This window comes from Lampetra fluviatilis, chromosome 53 (genome assembly GCF_964198595.1).
Source record: "Lampetra fluviatilis chromosome 53, kcLamFluv1.1, whole genome shotgun sequence".
In the NCBI taxonomy this organism is placed as follows: domain Eukaryota; kingdom Metazoa; phylum Chordata; class Hyperoartia; order Petromyzontiformes; family Petromyzontidae; genus Lampetra; species Lampetra fluviatilis.
This window is the reverse complement of record NC_136327.1, coordinates 8709144-8731544: the sequence shown is the minus strand read 5'-3', so window position 1 is coordinate 8731544 and position 22401 is coordinate 8709144. Positions and strand designations below refer to the sequence as shown.

The following is a 22401-nucleotide window of genomic DNA, read 5'->3' as shown; positions in this document are numbered from 1 at the left end:
CACAACAACCAACTCAGTCACTCGATTCCTGAAGTTCTTATAATGAACCTTACTCTTAGTCAAGTAACTACTCAACTCTCATCTGTTATCTACAACTTGAATAATGCTGTTGGTTGCTGGCCGCTTGTCGTGTTATGCCTGGAACCAGCAACCGTGATTTACAATAACAATGACAGTGTGCCGGTACCGTGACTGTTTGGTGACGGATTGGCGAGGCCTTCAGCCAGGAGTGGATCGTGAACTGATCACTGCTGGAAGAAGGAAAGCATCGCTTTGCTGCCACTCGAGAAATATTCTGGCACATCGGCCATAGTTTATTTATGAATGATGTCAACTTGACAGACTGCACCGCCTACGGCCGCTGTCGTAGAGAGAGAGGATGACTCAGAGGCGTGAGGAGGAACCACAGCTGAGCAGGGATGACGGCAATTGCCCAAGCTCTGCAGTCTTTTATATATATATATGTTTGAGGTGTTATTGGCCAATGACTGAGCCCGTAGAGCCATAGACCACCGAGGGAGGGGAGGGGTGGAATGGGAGGGTGTCGGTGATGGAATCGGTGCCTGAGAATCCCGCAAGACCCCTCCCCCGATCGGTAGCAAATCAGGGAGCTTAAGGCCCCGGGGTGGGTGGCAAAACCAGGATGGGAGAGGCAGAGGGATTGTAGGAGCAGGCTGGCAGAGGACGAGCTGAAGGGTGGACGAGCTGGGGGGTGGACGAGCAGGGGGTGGAGGTGTGTGGAAGAACTGGAAGACGTCAGGTTCCTCTGGAATTCACAACTTATGGGATCGAGTGCCATCGTGCCGGGCTCGCCAGGTGGAGGCACCCCAGAAATTATCATCTAAGCCCAGCCAAACCTGGGGTGAGCGAATAAATGTTGCACAGTCCGTGTCGTTTTGTTATCTGCTGTCGGTGTGGAACTCCATCCCTTTGCAAATCCGCAACATCAAATGCACTCTGACTTTTAACAAACATCTAAAGGCCTCTCTATATCTGTTGGGTCAGGGCTTTCGAGCAGCCCTGAGCTTAGCTCCACGCCTCTGAGTTGTTGGCTTGCCTGCAGTTAATTACTCTATTGTTGGTGTTGCGTTGTGTGTATGTGTGAGTGCTGGTGTTGGACAGGTAGCTGACTCTGAGAGGGCTCTTCCCGACCGACAGGCCCTCGGTGTAGAAACCTTCCCTGCCGCCAGCGAGGAGGTGCACAGGATCTTCACCCCGGGGGACCGTCTCCCCGAGCCGAGGGAAGGCTGCGCGACCTCGGGTGGAGCGGCGATGTGTGGGTGCGTGTCCGTGGGGCGAGGGGACGAATTTAGGGCACGTTCAGGCCGCCACGCGCAGAGGGACCGCCGCTGGGTGACTCGCGTCTTAAACAAAGCGGTTCCCCTCTTGTCGGTGAGAGCAGGCACGGCCCCGATGTAACCACGCACGCGTTGCGGTCTTCCGCTGCACCTCCGATTTGCAAGGTTGGCTACGTGCGGTGCGAAAGATGTTCAATGTACATGTGGTTTCAGTTTCATTTATTAGGTGTAGCCCTGTGAGCCATGAGGCTCTTGACTCGGGTGCAACCGCAACAAACAAATCATGTGAGGTGTCGTAACAGAAACATCCAGGAAAAACCAGTAAAAATCTTCCAGAAAAAAGCACCGTATATCAACGCTGAGTGCAAAATCCCAATGGGATGCAAGTCGAACAATAACCGACACCCGACAGGGGAGTCTTCCACAAACATCAGTCTTCAATTCCTCTTTTTAAGGATTCCATTCACTCCAAGCGTGTCGAGCTCTCGCGTTTCCCCCCACCCCCGCTCATAAATCCCACAATCCCCTCTCTCGAAGGTTTCGTGACCCACTTTCCCTCCAGCCAATCACCTTCCACTCCGTTTCCCGCTCTTTCCATTTTGTATTTTTACCTCCAATCCCCTTCAAGTTCCCTGCCTCTAACCAAATCCTTTTCCAGGCCCGTTAGGTACCGATCAGAGGAGTTTTATTTGTACTTGATCCGTGTCACGTGGTGTCCACCACGTCAGGTGAGTATCGTTGGTAGTGATCCAAACTCGACACGTGCATCCGCCGCTAGAGGCTGCGGTTGTGCTCATGCCCCACCTGTAGCGATACACGCACATATATACATGCCCACACGCAGATAATAGCATAGATAGATACCGCAACCACAGGTGCTCTTCGCGACGAAGTGGCGGTGACGGTACATTGACGCTTGTACCAGGCTAGGTGCACCTTGAGGCCATGTGAAGTGTCGAAGACTCACCGGCAGGAAACGAAGCAAGTTTCTGGTAACATATGGGGGCAAGTGCTCTTCGCGAGCACCTATGAAGGCCGGCACGGCACACGAGGGGGTAGATGGCCAGCACCATGCCCGTCCACCTTTGTCTCCCCAGTGGCGATGTTTACATACCGCACCAGGTAATAATTTGAGGCTGAGTCGACCTAAGGGAGGCCCAGGACCGGTTGAGATATAATCGTCACTGGTACATACACGCACGGACACACACACACACATATACACGCACGGACACACACACACATATACACGCACGGACACACACACACACATATACACGCACGGACACACACACACACATATACACGCACGGACACACACATATACGGGGAGCGATCCACCTACAGCAGGGGCGAGGAACCTGTTTTCTGCCAAGGGCCATTTGGATATCTATAACATCATTAAGTCACCCCTAATGTGATGGCTGGAACTGCTTCTCTTTGGTGAGGCGTGTGATGTTCGCTGGTATTGATGATGTTGCTACTCGCAACTGCTTTTCCAGGTTTGCTCCGAGATTTATTGATTTTCGAGTCCCGCCTGCGGTTGCCTTGGCAGGGCCATACCAAATGATACTGGTAGGAACCACCTGGTTCCACCAGCCCACAGGGGATTATTGTGTCAGTCTGTCCGTCGTGCATCCAAAAATGGGAGGGGTCGGGCTGGGTGGGGAGGGGCTGGGTGGGGAGGGGAGGGGCTGGTCACCCCGTGGTGCCCTTATAAAACTCAACGTTTAACCTACTCACGCCGGCTTGTGCCCGCCCTCACAGTCGGGCATATTTGCGGAATACACCACGCCGCCGTTGACCCTGGCCATTGACCGAGCAACTCAACGTTCCTACCAGCTCCCTCCGCAGGAATGTGTTTTCGCGGGCCTTATACGGCCCGCGGGCCGCACGTCCCCCACCCCTGGTGGTCTACAGAGACACACATCAACCGACCATCGCACGGGCGCTTCCTGTTCAACGAGGGGGGGGGGGTGGAATCACGACCGCCTGCGTGAGGTCGCGAGGTGCTGCGCACTGATGTGTTGTTCACCAGCCGAGGTGGACGACGACGAGCCCGGGGCAGGGGCAGGGGGAGGGGGAGCCCCCAGGGGCCTCCCCGCCCCCCACCCGCTCCCCACACTTCCCAACGACACTCGCTGCAGAGCGCCACCTCCACTGCTCCAGGATGGCCCGAGAGAGGGGGGGGGGCTACCCCCGTGTGCAGGGGCGAGCCGCTGCCAGCCGGCCCCAGGGCGAGCAGCCCCGACGCACTTTAGGGGAAAAGGCACCGAGGAAGAGATGGAGACGTGGGGGGGGGGGGGGGGGTTGCGCGATGCGCGCCCCCCCCCCCCTGAGTCGTCGTCGGAGACTTTGCGACCACGACGCACGAGGAGGAGGCAGAGGCGGCGGCTTGGGGGGTGGGGGCCCGGGCCGGTGCTCGGGTCGAGCCGCTTCACCAATTCTCGTCGCCCTGCTCGCGTCCACTGTGCATGGAGCATGACAGACGCGTACACGTGGGAGGAAACGGGAGCACGTGGGGGGGGAGGGCAAAGCCGACGCGTGCCTGCGAGAGGGAGAGAAACATTCCATCCCATGCAGGCGGAGCACGTGGAGTCAGTCCACACTTTGGTGTCCTGAATTCCCCTGGCGAGCCGAGCTACAGCTCCCCTCGAGTTCCAGGACCACCTTTGTGTGATCACCGTGGGACCTTTCTTGGCAGTACCAAAGTATAAGATTAGGTTTTAACCTTTCCGGCAATACAACGGGAGATGTTATGATGTTCAAACACCAAACAGAAACGTTTTGCAAGGAATCATGTCTGCATTGACCACACACTACTCGTGGTGAACATTCAAACGAAAACATGCTCTGGTAATATATGTGTAGTGAGCGACTTCCGAGACATGTGGTGTAGAGAGCTTCGTAGTTTCTACATCACTAGACCTCCTTTGCCAGTACCAACATATAATAATAATAATAGGGGTTTCCCCTATTTTATTGCCAGAAAAAAGGGGGAAAATCCTATTATTATAGTTTCTTAGTTATTCTCACAGCGGGCACAACACGGGGCGTGATACAGAACGTATCAACCTGGCGACACAGAGCCGACCCTTCTACGCTACCCCATCGTCGGCGTCTAACTACACAGCCGTCTGACTCGCGTAGCGACGACGCCGGTGAGCGTCGTGCAGAGGATCGGCCACGCGGCCGAAAGACGAAGAGAGACGCCGCAGCCAGGACCCGCAACAGCCCGAACCTCTGGTTCCGTCTCCCGTCTAAACCTCCCAGCGTGTCCAAGCCTCCCCCCCGCAGCTTCCCGACTGACTCCGCCTTTCACCTTGACCCCAGATACACCCCTCAGGCGGACAGGTAGCACCATGTCATTACATTGCATTGTGTTTAAAACTCAGTGGTCTACACCAGACAGCCTTCTTGCCTGAACAACTCTGTAACTACCCGTCAATAACGTTTCACCGGGACTACCTCACCCTGACTGAAAACCAGTAACTGTGCCATTCAAATTCACATCAATCACTTCACTGAGGCATACCTGTTGAAATTTGGAAAACACACGAACCAGTTAACCACTTCAGATATCATTAATGTAAAATAACTCTCCTAAACCCTCTGATAATATGGCAAAGTATTTAATGGTTATTGCCCTGATGCATGGCTCATCTGTGCACACCTGCATTGTACAAAATATCGTTTAAACCTCCTGTGTCCGTGTCTCTTTCTCCATCTCCAACATATTTGAAAACGTTATTCCCCCTCCCTATGTATGATTTTCATCTCTACGCTTCCGTCCCATCGCCCATCAGCTCCCCCGGGGCCCAGCAGACTCCGTCAGCCCGGATCGTCTTCTCTCCAGCTCTCTAGGAATTTGTTTTTTTTCAGGCGAGGTCGGGCTCCCACGTGGCATGAAGGCCGCAGCTCCCTGTCCAGGAGCAGTAGTGTCCTTCACGAGCCTCCTCCACAGAGGCCGATCTTGACACCGCTGGTACCAGTCATCAGCAAGTCCACTCAGCTCCACATCCTCCTGTACCACATCACTCCATCTCCTCTCTAGCCCGTGCCGCGCCCGTTTAGCCCCCTCGATCTGGCCGAACAAAAGCTGTTCAGGCATGCGGTGGCTGGGCATGCGGGCTACATGACCCAGCCAATGCAGCCTTGCCTGCCGGAGGAGCTCACCGATGGAACTTTGTCCAGATCTTTCAAGGATTTGTGAGCTCCTCGCACAATCCAGCCTGGTTAAACCCAGGATGGATCGTAGGCAGGCCAGCCTAAATGCTTCTAACCGGCAAAGATGTTCTATTAGGGGGGGTCCACGTTTCACGAATGACATCTTTTCACTGGCTGCGTAACGCTGTGTGGAAGCTACCTGGTCTGTCACTCTACACGGAGCTTCGGGTCATGACCGTGGCCAAGAAGACCCGAAGCTTCGTGTGGAACAACAGACCAGGTAGCTTCCACACAGCGTTACGCAGCCGGTGAAAAGATAATGCCGTTCGACTGATTCAGAGTGAGACCTCTGCTGTAAAACCGGAGCACACTGCCCGGGTATGGGAAACTCTCCACTCTCTCCACAACTGCCCCATCACCAATTGGCAGTTGTGGGGGTGAAGTGTCTAATGGCACAAAATACACAGACAGGTGCTTAGTTTTTGGCAGTGCTGATGCTATTATCACTCTTCTCGTTATTATGTTCTGACCGTCTTTGTGCGTGACAGACGGGCTGACATTTCCCGTGACGCCGAGTTTGCCTTTCCTTCGGTTGTAGAAATAAAAGTGTATTAAATAAATTATTATTTCCGTATCCTTATGCCCAACCCAACCACAAGCCCTCCCCTCGCCCCATCGCTCCACCTTCACCCGGCACGCACCATCATCACGAACGCGGGGGTTTCCTTTCGTTTATAGAAGAGAGCGCGCGGTTACCGAGACAGACAGAGAGAGCGAGGGCGAGATACACGCAGCAGAGTTACACACACACACAGAGAGATATACAGCGAGAGTTATACACATAGTTATATATACACAAACACAGACACACACAGAGACACGCACACAGAGACCCGCGTACACAGAGACACGCACAGAGACACGCACACAGAGACACGCACACAGAGACACACAGAGACACACGCACAGACACACACACAGAGACACACACACACAGAGACACACGCACACAGAGACACAGACACACACACAGAGACACGCACACACACAGAGACACACACACAGAGAGACACACACAGAGACACACAGACAGACACACAGAGGCACACACAGACAAACAGACACACAGACACAGAGACACACACAGAGATACGCACGGCGAGACTCGCGACCGAAGGGATTTCGCCACTCGACGCCCTCGCCCGCGATGGAACTCTCCCGGCCACAGCTCGGAGGCTAAGGGGGGGGGGGGCATCCACCGCCAGGCGGCGACAGCGAGCAGGCAAAGGTAAAGGTAAAGGCGCCGCACGGGGGCCCCTCTCTTCTCGCGCGCGGCGGCCGTGCGCGACATTTGTCCACTTCTGGATGGCGACGTCGACGGGAGGCGTCGCGCCCCCTCTGATGGTGCCGCAGCCGCTGCAGCGGCAGCAGCAGCAGCTGTAGCAGCTGCGGCGACGCGGCACCGGGCATGGCACCGCGTGGTCGTTCCGTGGACGTCTCTGTGTGTCTGTGTGTGACTGTCGTGCTAACACACACACGGCGCGTACTAACACACGGTGCGTACTAACACACACACAGCAACACACGCACACAGCAACACACACACACACACAGCAACGCACACACACAGCAACACACACAGCAACACACAGCAATTCACAGCAACACACACACACACAGCAACACACACACACAGCAACACACACACACAGCAACAAACACACACAGCAACACACACAGCAACACACAGCAACTCACAGCAACACACACACACAGCAACACACACACACAGCAACACACACACACAGCAACACACACACACAGCAACACACACAACAACACACAACAACACACACACAGCTACACACACACACAGCAACACACAGCAACACACACAACAACACACAACAACACACACACAGCTACACACACACACAGCAACACACACACAGCAACACACACACACAGCAACACACACACACAGCAACACACACAACAACACACAACAACACACACACAGCTACACACACACACAGCAACACACACAACAACACACAACAACACACACACAGCAACACACAGTAGCAGCAGCAGCAGCAATCATCACCGTGCGGGCAGAATAACGGTGCCACGTGCCACCCGAGTGACGGCTGCCGCTGGGGGTGCCCCTCGAGACGCGTGGGCGATGTGCAGCTTTGGGCTGGACCCTTATCCACAACACAACTCACCATCATCGCCGGCATCGCCATTGATAACCATTGATAACTATTGATAACCATTGCGATCTGCTCACATTCCCCATGCGGCACTCTCCGAGCGCGTGTTTGTTTCTGTTTCGTTTGTTGTTGGAACTTTCTGACTCTGTGAAGAAACGAGCTTTATGGCTCTTCGGATTCTGATTGTGCTCGACCACACACAGTCACACGCGGGGCTCGATTCCGACCCTGACACCTGCTGCTGTATACTTGGAGTTTGCGTGTCTCTCTCTCTCTCATCATCATCTCGGTGGCTAGGAGATGTTGACTACATCGCCTGGTGTGCAGGAGGTCGTGGGTTCGATCCCAACCCTGACGCCTGCTGCTGTATATTTGGAGTCTGCGTCTCTCTCCCCGTGGTCGCGTGGAGTTTTTCTCTGGGTCCTCCGGTTTCCCCCCCTCCACATTTAGAATCAACATCGCGGCGTTTCGAGTTAGTTGGCTGCTGCTATCAATGTTCACGCGATGATGACGATGATGACGACGATGATGATGATGACGATGATGAGCCACTTGATTGAGCTGCTATCAATAGTGATGTCCAGGTCGCTTCTGAACAAGAGATATACATGACTCAGTTGGGGCCTTACATGGTCCAAAAAGCATTGTTTAGTTTCGGGTTTAAATACGTAGGCCTTCGCGACCAATATCATCCATAACATGGGTTGTTTGGGTGAGAGCGCGTAAATAAAAATGCGTCGTTAAACTCGCCACCACTCGACACAGCCAACTGGTAAGTGGATTGTCACGTAAACAGAACGTGGCCAATTCGTCACGAGTACAGCAACACCGCCGGTGTGTGGAGAGCGCACACACGCGGTAAACACACACGCGTGGTAAACACACGCGCGTGGTAAACACACACGCGTGGTAAACACACACGCGTGGTAAACACACACGCGCGGTAAACACACACGCGCGGTAAACACACGCGCGTGGTAAACACACGCGCGCGGTAAACACACACGCGCGGTAAACACACACGCGCGTGGTAAACACACGCGCGCGGTAAACACACGCGCGCGGTAAACACACGCGCGCGGTAAACACACGCGCGCGGTAAACACACGCGCGCGGTAAACACACGCGCGCGGTAAACACACGCGCGCGGTAAACACACGCGCGCGGTAAACACACGCGCGCGGTAAACACACGCGCGCGGTAAACACACGCGCGCGGTAAACACACGCGCGCGGTAAACACACGCGCGCGGTAAACACACGCGCGCGGTAAACACACGCGCGCGGTAAACACACGCGCGCGGTAAACACACGCGCGCGGTAAACACACGCGCGCGGTAAACACACGCGCGCGGTAAACACACGCGCGCGGTAAACACACGCGCGCGGTAAACACACGCGCGCGGTAAACACACGCGCGCGGTAAACACACGCGCGCGGTAAACACACACGCGCGGTAAACACACGCGCGCGGTAAACACACACGCGCGGTAAACACACGCGCGCGGTAAACACACACGCGCGGTAAACACACGCGCGCGGTAAACACACACGCGCGGTAAACACACGCGCGCGGTAAACACACACGCGTGGTAAACACACACGCGCGGTAAACACACACGCGTGGTAAACACACACGCGCGGTAAACACACGCGCGCGGTAAACACACACGCGTGGTAAACACACACGCGCGGTAAACACACACGCGTGGTAAACACACGCGCGCGGTAAACACACGCGCGCGGTAAACACACGCGCGCGGTAAACACACACGCGCGGTAAACACACACGCGCGGTAAACACACACGCGTGGTAAACACACACGCGTGGTAAACACACACGCGCGGTAAACACACACGCGTGGTAAACACACGCGCGCGGTAAACACACGCGCGCGGTAAACACACACGCGCGGTAAACACACACGCGCGGTAAACACACACGCGCGGTAAACACACGCGCGCGGTAAACACACGCGCGCGGTAAACACACGCGCGTGGTAAACACACACGCGTGGTAAACACACACGCGTGGTAAACACACACGCGTGGTAAACACACACGCGCGGTAAACACACGCGCGCGTGGTAAACACACGCGCGTGGTAAACACACACGCGTGGTAAACACACACGCGCGGTAAACACACGCGCGCGTGGTAAACACACACGCGCGGTAAACACACGCGCGCGGTAAACACACGCGCGCGGTAAACACACGCGCGCGGTAAACACACACGCGCGGTAAACACACACGCGCGGTAAACACACACGCGTGGTAAACACACACGCGTGGTAAACACACACGCGCGGTAAACACACGCGCGCGTGGTAAACACACGCGCGTGGTAAACACACGCGCGCGGTAAACACACACGCGCGGTAAACACACACGCGTGGTAAACACACACGCGTGGTAAACACACACGCGTGGTAAACACACACGCGTGGTAAACACACACGCGTGGTAAACACACACGCGTGGTAAACACACGCGCGTGGTAAACACACACGCGCGCGGTAAACACACGCGCGCGTGGTAAACACACACGCGTGGTAAACACACGCGCGCGTGGTAAACACACACGCGTGGTAAACACACGCGCGCGCGTGGTAAACACACGCGCGTGGTAAACACACGCGCGCGGTAAACACACGCGCGCGTGGTAAACACACACGCGTGGTAAACACACGCGCGTGGTAAACACACACGCGTGGTAAACACACGCGCGTGGTAAACACACACGCGTGGTAAACACACACGCGTGGTAAACACACACGCGTGGTAAACACACACGCGCGGTAAACACACGCGCGCGTGGTAAACACACACGCGCGGTAAACACACGCGCGCGGTAAACACACGCGCGCGTGGTAAACACACGCGCGTGGTAAACACACGCGCGCGGTAAACACACGCGCGCGTGGTAAACACACACGCGCGGTAAACACACGCGCGCGGTAAACACACACGCGCGGTAAACACACACGCGCGGTAAACACACGCGCGCGTGGTAAACACACGCGCGTGGTAAACACACGCGCGCGGTAAACACACGCGCGCGTGGTAAACACACACGCGCGGTAAACACACACGCGCGGTAAACACACGCGCGCGTGGTAAACACACGCGCGTGGTAAACACACGCGCGTGGTAAACACACGCGCGCGTGGTAAACACACGCGCGTGGTAAACACACACGCGCGGTAAACACACACGCGCGGTAAACACACGCGCGCGTGGTAAACACACGCGCGTGGTAAACACACGCGCGTGGTAAACACACGCGCGCGGTAAACACACACGCGTGGTAAACACACACGCGCGGTAAACACACGCGCGCGTGGTAAACACACACGCGCGGTAAACACACGCGCGCGGTAAACACACACGCGCGTGGTAAACACACGCGCGCGTGGTAAACACACACGCGCGGTAAACACACACGCGCGCGGTAAACACACACGCGCGTGGTAAACACACGCGCGCGTGGTAAACACACACGCGCGTGGTAAACACACACGCGCGTGGTAAACACACGCGCGCTCGGTAAACACACACGCGCGGTAAAACACACACGCGCGGTAAACACACACGCGCGCGTGGTAAACACACACGCGCGGGTAAAACACACGCGCGCGGTAAACACACACGCGCGTGGGTACACACACGCGCGTGGTAAACACACGCGCGCGTGGTAAACACACACGCGCGGTAAACACACGCGCGCGGTAAAACACACACGCGCGTGGTAAACACACGCGCGCGTGGTAAACACACACGCGCGGTAAACACACGCGCGCGGTAAACACACGCGCGCGTGGTAAACACACGCGCGCGTGGTAAACACACACGCGCGGTAAACACACACGCGCGGTAAACACACACGCGCGGTAAACACACGCGCGCGTGGTAAACACACGCGCGTGGTAAACACACGCGCGCGGTAAACACACGCGCGCGTGGTAAACACACGCGCGCGTGGTAAACACACGCGCGTGGTAAACACACGCGCGCGGTAAACACACGCGCGAGGTAAACACACGCCGTGGTAAACACACGCGCGCGTAAACACACACGCGCGTGGTAAAACACACACGCGCGGTAAACACACACGCGTGGTAAACACACACGCGTGGTAAACACACACGCGTGGTAAACACACACGCGCGGGTAAACACTACGCGCGCGTGGTAAACACACACGCGCGGTAAACACACACGCGCGGTAAACACACGCGCGCGTGGTAAACACACGCGCGTGGTAAACACCACGCGCGCGGTAAACACACGCGCGCGTGGTAAACACACTACGCGCGGTAAACACACGCGCGCGGTAAACACACACGCGCGGTAAACACACACGCGCGGGTAAACCACGCGCGCGTGGTAAACACACGCGCGTGGTAAAACACACGCGCGCGGTAAACACACGCGCGCGTGGTAAACACACACGCGCGGGTAAACACACACGCGCGGTAAACACACGCGCGCGTGGTAAACACACGCGCGTGGTAAACACACGCGCGTGGTAAACACACGCGCGCGTGGTAAACACACGCGCGTGGTAAACACACACGCGCGGTAAACACACACGCGCGGTAAACACACGCGCGCGTGGTAAACACACACGCGCGTGGTAAACACACCGCGCGTGGTAAACACACGCGCGCGGTAAACACACACGCGTGGTAAACACACACGCGCGGTAAACACACGCGCGCGTGGTAACACACACACGCCGCGGTAAACACACGCGCGCGGTAAACACACACGCGCGTGGTAAACACACGCGCGCGTGGTTAAACACACACGCGCGGTAAACACACGCGCAGCGGTAAACACACACGGCGCGTGGTAAACACACGCGGCGCGTGGTAAACACACACGCGTGGAAACACACGCGCGTGGGTAAACACACGCGCGCGGTAAACACACACCGCGTGGTAAACACACACGCGCGGTAAACACACGCGCGCGTGGTAAACACACACGCGCGGTAAACACACGCGCGCGGTAAACACACACGCGCGTGGTAAACACACGCGCGCGTGGTAAACACACACGCGCGGTAAACACACGCGCGCGGTAAACACACACGCGCGTGGTAAACACACGCGCGCGTGGTAAACACACACGACCGCGCGGTAAACACACACGCGCGTCGGTAAACACACGCGCGCGTGGTAAACACACGCGCGCGTGGTAAACACACACGCGCGGTAAACACACACGCGCGGTAACACACACGCGCGGTAAACACACGCGCGCGTGGTAAACACACGCGCGTGGTAAACACACTGCCGCGCGGTAAAACACACGCGCGCGTGGTAAACACACGCGCGCGTGGGTAAACACACGCGCGTGGTAAACACACGCGCGCGGTAAACACACGCGCGCGTGGTAAACACACGCGCGTGGTAAACACACGCGCGCGGTAAACACACACGCGCGTGGTAAACACACACGCGCGGTAAACACACGCGCGCGTGGTTAAACACACGCGCGCGTGGTAAACACACGCGCGCGGTAAACACACACGCGCGGTAAACACACACGCGCGCGGTAAACACACGCGCGCGTGGTAAACACACGCGCGTGGTAAACACACGCGCGTGGTAAACACACGCGCGCGGTAAACACACACGCGTGGTAAACACACACACGCGTGGTAAACACACAGCGCGCGGTAAACACACACGCGCGGTAAACACACACACGCGGTAAACACACACACGCGTGGTAAACACACGCGCGTGGTAAACACACCGTAACACACGCGCGCGGTAAACACACACGCGTGGTAAACACACGCGCGCGGTAAACACACACGCGTGGTAAACCACACCGCCGCGCGGTAAACACACGCGCGTGGTAAACACACGCGCGCGGTAAACACACGCGCGTGGTAAACACACAGCGCGCGGGTAAACACACACGCGTGGTAAACACACACACGCGTGGTAAACACACCACGCGTGGTAAACACACACGCGTGGTAAACACACACACGCGTGGTAAACACACGCGCGCGGTAAACACACGCGCGCGGTAAACACACACACGCGTGGTAAACACACACGCGTGGTAAACACACACACGCGTGGTAAACACACACACGCGCGGTAAACACACACGTGGTAAACACACACACGCGTGGTAAACACACACACGCGCGGTAAACACACACGTGGTAAACACACACACGCGTGGTAAACACACACACGCGCGGTAAACACACGCGCGCGGTAAACACACACACGCGTGGTAAACACACACACGCGCGGTAAACACACGCGCGCGGTAAACACACACGTGGTAAACACACACACGCGTGGTAAACACACGCGCGTGGTAAACACACGCGCGTGGTAAACACACGCGCGTGGTAAACACACACACACGCGTGGTAAACACACGCGCGTGGTAAACACACGCGCGTGGTAAACACACACACGCGTGGTAAACACACGCGCGTGGTAAACACACACACACGCGTGGTAAACACACGCGCGTGGTAAACACACACACGCGTGGTAAACACACGCGCGTGGTAAACACACACGCGTGGTAAACACACACACGCGTGGTAAACACACGCGCGTGGTAAACACACGCGCGTGGTAAACACACACACGCGTGGTAAACACACACACGCGTGGTAAACACACGCGCGTGGTAAACACACACGCGCGTGGTAAACACACACGCGTGGTAAACACACACACGCGTGGTAAACACACGCGCGTGGTAAACACACACGCGTGGTAAACACACACACGCGTGGTAAACACACGCGCGTGGTAAACACACACGCGTGGTAAACACACACACGCGTGGTAAACACACGCGCGTGGTAAACACACACGCGCGTGGTAAACACACGCGCGTGGTAAACACACACGCGTGGTAAACACACACGCGCGTGGTAAACACACACGCGTGGTAAACACACACGCGTGGTAAACACACGCGCGTGGTAAACACACACGCGTGGTAAACACACGCGCGTGGTAAACACACACGCGCGTGGTAAACACACACACGCGGTAAACACACACACGCGTGGTAAACACACGCGCGTGGTAAACACACACGCGCGTGGTAAACACACACACGCGTGGTAAACACACGCGCGTGGTAAACACACACACGCGCGTGGTAAACACACGCGCGTGGTAAACACACACACGCGCGTGGTAAACACACGCGCGTGGTAAACACACGCGCGTGGTAAACACACACACGCGTGGTAAACACACACGCGTGGTAAACACACGCGCGTGGTAAACACACACACGCGTGGTAAACACACACGCGTGGTAAACACACGCGCGTGGTAAACACACACACGCGTGGTAAACACACGCGCGTGGTAAACACACACACGCGTGGTAAACACACGCGCGTGGTAAACACACACACGCGTGGTAAACACACGCACGTGGTAAACACACACACGCGCGTGGTAAACACACGCGCGTGGTAAACACACACACGCGCGTGGTAAACACACACGCGTGGTAAACACACACACGCGTGGTAAACACACACGCGTGGTAAACACACGCGCGTGGTAAACACACACACGCGTGGTAAACACACGCACGTGGTAAACACACACACGCGCGTGGTAAACACACGCGCGTGGTAAACACACACACGCGCGTGGTAAACACACGCGCGTGGTAAACACACACACGCGTGGTAAACACACGCGCGTGGTAAACACACACGCGCGTGGTAAACACACGCGCGTGGTAAACACACACGCGCGTGGTAAACACACACACGCGTGGTAAACACACGCGCGTGGTAAACACACACACACGCGTGGTAAACACACGCGCGTGGTAAACACACGCGCGTGGTAAACACACGCGCGTGGTAAACACACACACGCGGTAAACACACACGCGCGGTAAACACACACACGCGCGTGGTAAACACACGCGCGTGGTAAACACACACACGCGTGGTAAACACACGCGCGTGGTAAACACACACACGCGTGGTAAACACACGCGCGTGGTAAACACACACACGCGTGGTAAACACACGCGCGTGGTAAACACACACACGCGTGGTAAACACACGCGCGTGGTAAACACACACACGTGGTAAACACACGCGCGTGGTAAACACACACACGCGTGGTAAACACACGCGCGTGGTAAACACACACACGCGTGGTAAACACACGCGCGTGGTAAACACACACACGCGCGTGGTAAACACACGCGCGTGGTAAACACACACACGCGTGGTAAACACACGCGCGTGGTAAACACACACACGCGCGTGGTAAACACACGCGCGTGGTAAACACACACACGCGCGTGGTAAACACACGCGCGTGGTAAACACACACACGCGTGGTAAACACACGCGCGTGGTAAACACACACACACGCGTGGTAAACACACGCGCGTGGTAAACACACGCGCGTGGTAAACACACACACGCGTGGTAAACACACGCGCGTGGTAAACACACGCGCGTGGTAAACACACACACGCGTGGTAAACACACACACGCGTGGTAAACACACGCGCGTGGTAAACACACACGCGCGTGGTAAACACACGCGCGTGGTAAACACACGCGCGTGGTAAACACACACACGCGCGTGGTAAACACACGCGCGTGGTAAACACACACACGTGGTAAACACACGCGCGTGGTAAACACACGCGCGGTAAACACACGCGCGGTAAACACACACACACGCGTGGTAAACACACGCGCGTGGTAAACACACACACGCGCGTGGTAAACACACGCGCGTGGTAAACACACGCGCGGTAAACACACACACACGCGTGGTAAACACACGCGCGTGGTAAACACACACGCGTGGTAAACACACGCGCGTGGTAAACACACGCGCGGTAAACACACACACACGCGTGGTAAACACACGCGCGTGGTAAACACACACACGCGCGTGGTAAACACACGCACGTGGTAAACACACGCGTGGTAAACACACGCGCGTGGTAAACACACACACACGCGTGGTAAACACACGCACGTGGTAAACACACGCGCGGTAAACACACGCACGTGGTAAACACACGCGCGGTAAACACACGCGCGGTAAACACACGCGCGTGGTAAACACACGCGCGGTAAACACACGCGCGTGGTAAACACACGCGCGGTAAACACACGCGCGTGGTAAACACACGCGCGTGGTAAACACACGCGCGTGGTAAACACACGCGCGTGGTAAACACACGCGCGTGGTAAACACACGCGCGGTAAACACACGCGCGTGGTAAACACACGCGCGTGGTAAACACACGCGCGTGTGGTAAACACACGCGCGTGGTAAACACACGCGCGTGGTAAACACACGCGCGTGGTAAACACACGCGCGTGGTAAACACACGCGCGTGGTAAACACACGCGCGCGGTAAACACACGCGCGTGGTAAACACACGCGCGCGGTAAACACACGCGCGCGGTAAACACACGCGCGCGGTAAACACACGCGCGCGGTAAACACACGCGCGCGGTAAACACACACGCGCGGTAAACACACACGCGCGGTAAACACACGCGCGGTAAACACACGCGCGGTAAACACACGCGCGTGGTAAACACACGCGCGGTAAACACACACGCGCGGTAAACACACGCGCGGTAAACACACGCGCGGTAAACACACGCGCGTGGTAAACACACGCGCGGTAAACACACGCGCGTGGTAAACACACGCGCGGTAAACACACGCGCGTGGTAAACACACGCGCGTGGTAAACACACGCGCGTGGTAAACACACGCGCGTGGTAAACACACGCGCGTGGTAAACACACGCGCGTGGTAAACACACGCGCGGTAAACAAACGCGCGTGGTAAACACACGCGCGGTAAACACACGCGCGCGGTAAACACACGCGCGGTAAACACACGCGCGTGGTAAACACACGCGCGTGGTAAACACACGCGCGTGGTAAACACACGCGCGGTAAACACACGCGCGTGGTAAACACACGCGCGGTAAACACACGCGCGCGGTAAACACACGCGCGGTAAACACACGCGCGTGGTAAACACACGCGCGTGGTAAACACACGCGCGGTAAACACACGCGCGTGGTAAACACACGCGCGGTAAACACACACGCGCGGTAAACACACGCGCGGTAAACACACGCGCGTGGTAAACACACGCGCGTGGTAAACACACGCGCGGTAAACACACGCGCGTGGTAAACACACGCGCGGTAAACACACGCGCGTGGTAAACACACGCGCGTGGTAAACACACGCGCGGTAAACACACACGCGTGGTAAACACACGCGCGGTAAACACACGCGCGTGGTAAACACACACGCGCGGTAAACACACGCGCGGTAAACACACGCGCGTGGTAAACACACGCGCGGTAAACACACGCGCGTGGTAAACACACGCGCGGTAAACACACACGCGTGGTAAACACACGCGCGTGGTAAACACACGCGCGGTAAACACACGCGCGTGGTAAACACACGCGCGTGGTAAACACACGCGCGGTAAACACACGCGCGTGGTAAACACACGCGCGGTAAACACACACGCGTGGTAAACACACGCGCGGGGTAAACACACGCGCGGTAAACACACGCGCGCGGTAAACACACACATACGCGTGGTAAACACACACGCGCGGTAAACACACGCGCGCGGTAAACACACGCGCGCGGTAAACACACGCGCGCGGTAAACACACGCGCGCGGTAAACACACGCGCGCGGTAAACACACGCGCGCGGTAAACACACGCGCGCGGTAAACACACGCGCGCGGTAAACACACGCGCGCGGTAAACACACGCGCGCGGTAAACACACGCGCGGTAAACACACGCGCGTGGTAAACACACGCGCGGGGTAAACACACGCGCGGTAAACACACGCGCGCGGTAAACACACACATACGCGTGGTAAACACACACGCGCGGTAAACACACGCGCGCGGTAAACACACGCGCGCGGTAAACACACGCGCGCGGTAAACACACGCGCGCGGTAAACACACGCGCGCGGTAAACACACGCGCGCGGTAAACACACGCGCGCGGTAAACACACGCGCGCGGTAAACACACGCGCGCGGTAAACACACCGCGCGCGGTAAACACACGCGCGGTAAACACACGCGCGTGGTAAACACACGCGCGGTAAACACACACGCGCGGTAAACACACGCGCGGTAAACACACGCGCGGTAAACACACGCGCGTGGTAAACACACGCGCGGTAAACACACACGCGCGGTAAACACACGCGCGGTAAACACACGCGCGGTAAACACACGCGCGTGGTAAACACACGCGCGGTAAACACACACGCGCGGTAAACACACGCGCGGTAAACACACGCGCGGTAAACACACGCGCGTGGTAAACACACGCGCGTGGTAAACACACGCGCGGTAAACACACGCGCGTGGTAAACACACGCGCGGTAAACACACGCGCGTGGTAAACACACGCGCGGTAAACACACGCGCGGTAAACACACGCGCGTGGTAAACACACGCGCGGTAAACACACGCGCGTGGTAAACACACGCGCGGTAAACACACGCGCGCGGTAAACACACGCGCGGTAAACACACGCGCGGTAAACACACGCGCGTGGTAAACACACGCGCGTGGTAAACACACGCGCGTGGTAAACACACGCGCGTGGTAAACACACGCGCGGTAAACACACGCGCGTGGTAAACACACGCGCGGTAAACACACGCGCGCGGTAAACACACGCGCGGTAAACACACGCGCGTGGTAAACACACGCGCGTGGTAAACACACGCGCGTGGTAAACACACGCGCGTGGTAAACACACGCGCGGTAAACACACGCGCGTGGTAAACACACGCGCGGTAAACACACGCGCGGTAAACACACGCGCGTGGTAAACACACGCGCGTGGTAAACACACGCGCGGTAAACACACGCGCGGTAAACACACGCGCGTGGTAAACACACGCGCGGTAAACACACACGCGCGGTAAACACACGCGCGGTAAACACACGCGCGGTAAACACACGCGCGTGGTAAACACACGCGCGTGGTAAACACACGCGCGTGGTAAACACACGCGCGTGGTAAACACACGCGCGTGGTAAACACACGCGCGGTAAACAAACGCGCGTGGTAAACACACGCGCGGTAAACACACGCGCGCGGTAAACACACGCGCGGTAAACACACGCGCGTGGTAAACACACGCGCGTGGTAAACACACGCGCGTGGTAAACACACGCGCGGTAAACACACGCGCGTGGTAAACACACGCGCGGTAAACACACGCGCGCGGTAAACACACGCGCGGTAAACACACGCGCGTGGTAAACACACGCGCGTGGTAAACACACGCGCGGTAAACACACGCGCGTGGTAAACACACGCGCGGTAAACACACACGCGCGGTAAACACACGCGCGGTAAACACACGCGCGTGGTAAACACACGCGCGTGGTAAACACACGCGCGGTAAACACACGCGCGTGGTAAACACACGCGCGGTAAACACACGCGCGTGGTAAACACACGCGTGTGGTAAACACACGCGCGGTAAACACACACGCGTGGTAAACACACGCGCGGTAAACACACGCGCGTGGTAAACACACGCGCGGTAAACACACGCGCGGTAAACACACGCGCGTGGTAAACACACGCGCGGTAAACACACGCGCGTGGTAAACACACGCGCGGTAAACACACACGCGTGGTAAACACACGCGCGTGGTAAACACACGCGCGGTAAACACACGCGCGTGGTAAACACACGCGCGTGGTAAACACACGCGCGGTAAACACACGCGCGTGGTAAACACACGCGCGGTAAACACACACGCGTGGTAAACACACGCGCGTGGTAAACACACGCGCGGTAAACACACGCGCGTGGTAAACACACGCGCGGGGTAAACACACGCGCGGTAAACACACGCGCGCGGTAAACACACACATACGCGTGGTAAACACACACGCGTGGTAAACACACGCGCGCGGTAAACACACACACACGCGTGGTAAACACACACGCGTGGTAAACACACGCGCGTGGTAAACACACACACACGCGTGGTAAACACACGCGCGCGGTAAACACACACACACGCGTGGTAAACACACGCGCGTGGTAAACACACGCGCGCGGTAAACACACACACACGCGTGGTAAACACACACGCGTGGTAAACACACGCGCGCGGTAAACACACACACACGCGTGGTAAACACACACGCGTGGTAAACACACGCGCGTGGTAAACACACACACACGCGTGGTAAACACACGCGCGCGGTAAACACACACACACGCGTGGTAAACACACGCGCGTGGTAAACACACGCGCGCGGTAAACACACACACACGCGTGGTAAACACACACGCGTGGTAAACACACGCGCGCGGTAAACACACACACACGCGTGGTAAACACACACGCGTGGTAAACACACACGCGTGGTAAACACACACACACGCGTGGTAAACACACACACACGCGTGGTAAACACACACGCGTGGTAAACACACACACACGCGTGGTAAACACACACACACGCGTGGTAAACACACACGCGTGGTAAACACACACACACGCGTGGTAAACACACACACACGCGGTAAACACACACACACGCGTGGTAAACACACACACGCGTGGTAAACACACACGCGTGGTAAACACACACACACGCGTGGTAAACACACACACACGCGTGGTAAACACACACGCGTGGTAAACACACACACACGCGTGGTAAACACACGCGCGCGGTAAACACACACACACGCGTGGTAAACACACACACACGCGTGGTAAACACACACGCGTGGTAAACACACACACACGCGTGGTAAACACACACACACGCGTGGTAAACACACACGCGTGGTAAACACACACGCGTGGTAAACACACACGCGTGGTAAACACACACACGCGTGGTAAACACACACACACGCGTGGTAAACACACACGCGTGGTAAACACACACGCGTGGTAAACACACACGCGTGGTAAACACACACGCGTGGTAAACACACACGCGTGGTAAACACACACACACGCGTGGTAAACACACGCGCGTGGTAAACACACACACACGCGTGGTAAACACACGCGCGTGGTAAACACACACACGCGCGTGGTAAACACACGCGCGCGGTAAACACACACACACGCGTGGTAAACACACGCGCGCGGTAAACACACGCGCGCGGTAAACACACGCGCGTGGTAAACACACACACACGCGTGGTAAACACACGCGCGTGGTAAACACACACACACGCGTGGTAAACACACGCGCGTGGTAAACACACACACACGCGTGGTAAACACACGCGCGTGGTAAACACACACACACGCGTGGTAAACACACGCGCGCGGTAAACACACGCGCGCGGTAAACACACACACACGCGTGGTAAACACACGCGCGTGGTAAACACACACACACGCGTGGTAAACACATGCGCGCGGTAAACACACGCGCGTGGTAAACACACACACACGCGTGGTAAACACACGCGCGTGGTAAACACACACACACGCGTGGTAAACACACGCGCGTGGTAAACACACACACACGCGTGGTAAACACACGCGCGTGGTAAACACACACACACGCGTGGTAAACACACGCGCGTGGTAAACATACACACACGCGTGGTAAACACACGCGCGTGGTAAACACACGCGCGTGGTAAACA

The 22401-nt window shown here is 56.9% G+C and overlaps 1 protein-coding gene across 1 annotated transcript in view; it reads left to right on the top strand.

Annotated features, from left to right (window-relative positions):
• The first annotated feature begins 6186 nt into the window (after window positions 1–6186).
• Window positions 6187–22401, top strand: part of LOC144949214 (uncharacterized) — a 69142-nt gene continuing 52927 nt past the window's right edge. The window contains exon 1 of the mRNA XM_078879103.1: window positions 6187–6753. The gene's annotated coding sequence lies outside the window, so the exon portion shown is untranslated. The remainder of the gene's footprint in view (window positions 6754–22401) is intronic.